General features: G+C 42.6%; 1 non-coding gene across 1 annotated transcript; it reads right to left on the reverse strand.

The window, feature by feature from the left end:
• Positions 1-2,240: 2,240 nt before the first annotated feature.
• LOC144707280 (small nucleolar RNA R71) lies at positions 2,241-2,349 on the reverse strand. The gene has a single exon (XR_013582442.1). It is a non-coding gene; the product is annotated as a small nucleolar RNA R71 (small nucleolar RNA).
• Positions 2,350-4,656: the final 2,307 nt, after the last annotated feature.

A 4,656-nucleotide genomic window follows, 5' to 3' on the forward strand; every position in this document is an offset into this window, starting at 1 on the left:
GGTAGGGAGCTGGAGAAACAATCCTGGGCCCTTTGGGGTGTGACCAAAAAGGTTACATGCTTCTTCTCATCCTATCTCCTCCTGAAAATTTCCTAATATTCTTGGATATCCTTAGGCAGATATCCAACGTCTCAAGCTTTCCAACGCCTACTCACACGTGTCAAACCGATATCTGGAACTCCAGATATCGTCGTTTTGGTCCACCGCACGTGAGAGGACCTCCGCGCACGCGACCAGCGGCAGAGCGCTGAAGTATCAGCGCACAAGGGGCCCTTTGATGACTCTCAAATATGTCATCAAATAATTAAACTTTTTAGTTTTCATTCATCAAAATTATAATGTTAATTCATGCTAATATCATGCATATGCATCATTTTATGAAATCACTAACCCCACTTGATCCTTTGAATCAAGTTGAATATATTTAACATTTTATGGTTAGTAAACATTCAGAGACAGGTTAAGAAGATCAAGGAAAGAGACGAGGATCAAGAGGAGCGGACAAAAATTCAAAGAAGCAGAAATTACGAAAATGCCCCTGGGCATGACTTAAGAGAAACCTATAAATACTCTCTTGAGAGTTGATTTTAGGTTGTTCAGAATTTCTCTCAAGGAGCTAAGGCTTGGAGAGGAAGGATTTCTGCACCCTCCAAGAGCTGCTGAGCATTGGAGTTGGGAGGAGAAGGAGCCTGAGTTTTAGCCGAAGCAAGAAGATCTCTACCTCGCCGTGAGGGACGTGACACGGGGTGGAGAGATTGTTGAGGTTTCAGAATTCTCTCTTCCCCCTTCTGAAGACAATCTGTATTGGATTGAAGATCACACCTTGTGTTTTCAGGAGTTCCAATAACAATTGTTGGTAGATTACTCTTAGAATTCTATTCAGTATTGTTTTCATTGATTTTCTTCAGTTATCCATCTCCAATCTTGTTCACCAGTCTGTTCATCCAAATTCCAGCAAACCCGCAGGTTCAGCGAGAAGAATCGCAAAAACAGACCCTCTGTGCAAGCGATTCAACGCGCTGAACCGGGCACCCGACCACCTGCGCGCGAAGCCTGTGAGAGGCAGGTCGCACGTGCGAAGGTGCAGCCTCGCGCTACGAGGAGCACCGCACGTCCGTAGCGCGAGCGGCTACGGCGTGCGAGGGTCGCTCGCGCGCAGGCACCTTTGCACGCAGGCATCTTTGCACACAGGCATCGCATGCCCTACGAGCAAGCGCTCTTGCGCACAGCGACCACCGCAAGCAGCTCGCGCTAGCTTGTAGTTATCGCTGTGCTCTGTGCGCAGAGGCACAAGCACACGAGGTGCTTGTGTTTTTGTCTTCTTCACAAGCGTGAGCTTGTGAGCAAGAGAACTTACTATACTGACCTAAGGTGATTAATTAAATTTCCCTGAAGATAGTTAAGTTCATTAAAAGAACTGAATTATATATTTCCCGAGATAAACTAACTCAAAAGCGAGAATCAGTACTGTCTTACCTGCTCCCTGTGGATCGACCCTCACTTGCCCTAAGCCGTGAGGTTTACAAATTCATTGTATAAGCTCAAATCCTGACACGTATTAACTGCTAAATAACCAGTAAAAATATCTAAAATTTGAGTTTATCAACTGGCGCCGTTGCCGGGGAGCACGGTATTACAATAGGAATTTTTTGTTTTTCTGAATCTACAGTCGTTCTTTATTATCCTCTTAAGCTGGAGGACTTTAAAATCCTCAGCTCATCGTGTGCTAACATTTTGCTGAAGATTTATGGCAGTTACACGCTCAGGAGCTGGTGAGAAGTCTGCAAAAAAAATTATTAGAGATGCCACTCCGGATTCTACAGTTACAAAACCAGAAATTCAGTAGAGAACTATGGCTGAAGAGGTTCATCAGCAGCATGAGAGGAGGAGGACCATGCTGGACAGGTGGACAACGTCGGGAAGCCTACGACAAACCGATGTAGATCTGAACAGCGGCGACGGTATTTTATTTCGATATGACAATGCATTAATTAATTCCATGCCTGAGTTTAATGGATTGCCTGCCCAAAACCCATTCGAATTCCTTGATGATTTTCATATTAGATGCTCGTCTCAAAATGTTCCAGGAATATCTACAGAAATACTTAAAATGAAATATTTTCCTTTGACGTTAAAAGATAAAGCATTCGCATGGTATCGTAATCTAGGAATTACTTTTAATTCTTGGGAAGAAATGCAAGGAAAATTTCTGCAGAAATTTTACCCTCTCTCCAAAACTAACTTTTATAGAAGAGAATTTCACAATTTCCATCCCCATGACGGAGAAGCCTTTAGTGAATCATGGGAGAGATTCAATGACTTGTTGAGGAAATGTCCTCACCATGGCATTGAGCAATGTCAATTAGCTCAAATATTTTATGAATCTCTCGCTGATTTTATGAAAAACAAAGTAAATCTCGCTATGGACGGAACGTTTTATACCGCATATGAGGATGACGTTTTCGATATTTTGGAGAGAGTTGCAGAAACTGACTTGCAGGAGAGTGGAGCCAATCAGAATGGGAGAAACCTGCAGCCAAAAAGAGCAGGAGTTCTGTAGGTCAACACCAAGGAGGGGTTTAAGAGAGACCAACCTGAAATTGGAGGAGCTCACCTCCACCTTGAAGAACGTTTTTTTAGGTAATTCTCCCATTGTTAAAGCTAAAATATGCTCTCTCTGTTTTAGCAGGGAACATGAAGATGGAGCTTGCCAGTCCATGGAGGAAGAAGTGAAAGCCTTCAATCAACCTCAACAACCATGGGCTGGCCAAAAGAGAGTCGGATTTCAAAGTGGAGAGAGCTTCACCCAAGGGAACAAAGCTCCTTTTCAACACCAATTTCAGCAGAAGCAGCAGTTTCAATCAAGACACCAACAGCAGTATCAGGCTGCCTCTCAAACTCAACCTGATTTCTCTACACTAACCCCGGTTATTTCAGATATGATCGAGAAGCAAAATCAGAAGTTGAGAGCGGAGATGGAGATGCGCATGCAAGTCATGATGGAGTTCCAAACGAAGCAGATGTTGGAGTCCCAAGAACAGATGAGGAAGCTATTGGAGAGCTTCAGACCTGCACCACCTGAACACCAAGGTATAACTCTAGAACCCCATTGCACATCATATAAACTTCCCACAAAACCGGTAATAAATCCATGCAACCTACATCATGTGCAACACTCCATTTATGATGATACAAATGGAGAAGATCCTGAAGTTCTAGCAATCTCAAAATTGAGAAATGGAAAGGAACTTCAGGATCCTTATAAGAATTCTATAGAGAATTCTAAGAAGGGGAATGAACCAAGAGAGGAAGAAGGAGAGGATTCTCCCTACGTGGAGGAACCTCTACCTTCTACGAGTGGGCAACATGTTCCTTACCCTTCAGCTTTAAATAGGAAAAAACCGACTCTTGATTATGAAAATAGATTACTTGATAACTTTAAAAGAGCCACCATGACTGTTACTGTAGAGGACATGCTTAGGTGTGCACCCTCCCTAAAGAAATACCTTAAGGATTCTTGCACCATTAGGAAGCCTAGGGAAGTAGTTAAATTATCTGAAAATGCCTCTAGCATTCTTAATGCCATCCCTATTAAGATGAGAGACCCCGGAGCCCCTTTCATTACATGTGAAATAGGAGGAAATACCTTTTCTAAAGTTTTATTAGATACGGGAGCGAGCATAAGCATCATCCCAACGGCATTATATGACGAGTGTGGGTTTGGAGACTTGGAGGAAATACATATGGATTTACTCCTAGCTGATGGAACTGTTAGGCAACCCGAGGGAAGGTTAACCGATGTCATGGTCACCGTAGAGAATTGTGAAATACCTGTAGATCTTATAGTGACTGATGTAAAGATATCGGGAAACATTAGCTTAGCTCCTATTATCTTAGGAAGACCATTTTTAGTTACGGCAAAAATGATTATGGATTGGGAGAAGGGGACGGTGGAGTTTAAAATTGGAAAGGAGAGAGTCCAACTTGATATATCAAAAATGATGAAGTGTCCCTTAGGAAGCAATGAGGAGTTAAACTGTGTATAGAGGATGAAGGAGAGAATGTGGCTAAGGAATACCTGTCACAAGTAGAGGGTAGAGAGCTAGAAGAAGAAATCATAGACTCTCCTTCGGTAGAGGTAGGACCAGAACTGAAACCCTTACCTTCATCCCTCAAATATGCATATCTAGATGAGAAGAAAACCCTACCTGTAATCATATCTTCATCACTAACTCCTGAACACGAAAAAGACTTGCTCGAGGTACTTAGGGAGCATAAGAAGGCTCTAGGTTGGACATTTGATGATATTAGAGGAATTCCATCTTCAATCTGTGAACATAGGATATTTCTGGAAGAGGAAACCAGACCTTGTAGAGAGCATCAAAGGAGACTCAACCCTTACATGAGAGAGGTTCTTGAGAAAGAAATTATAAAGTGGTTGAATGCAGGAATAACTTACGCCATATCCGACAGTAGATGGGTAAGTCCCGTACACATGGTGCCAAAAAAGTCTGGAATTACAGTGGAAGTGAATGAAAAAGGGGAAGAGGTGCAGAAGAGATTGACCATTGGATGGAGAGTATGTATTGATTATAGGAAGATAAACAAGGCGACCAAGAAAGACCACTACCCTCTACCCTTTATGGATCAAATATT

This window comes from Wolffia australiana, chromosome 8, assembly GCF_029677425.1.
Source record: "Wolffia australiana isolate 7733 chromosome 8, ASM2967742v1".
NCBI lineage: Eukaryota > Viridiplantae > Streptophyta > Magnoliopsida > Alismatales > Araceae > Wolffia > Wolffia australiana.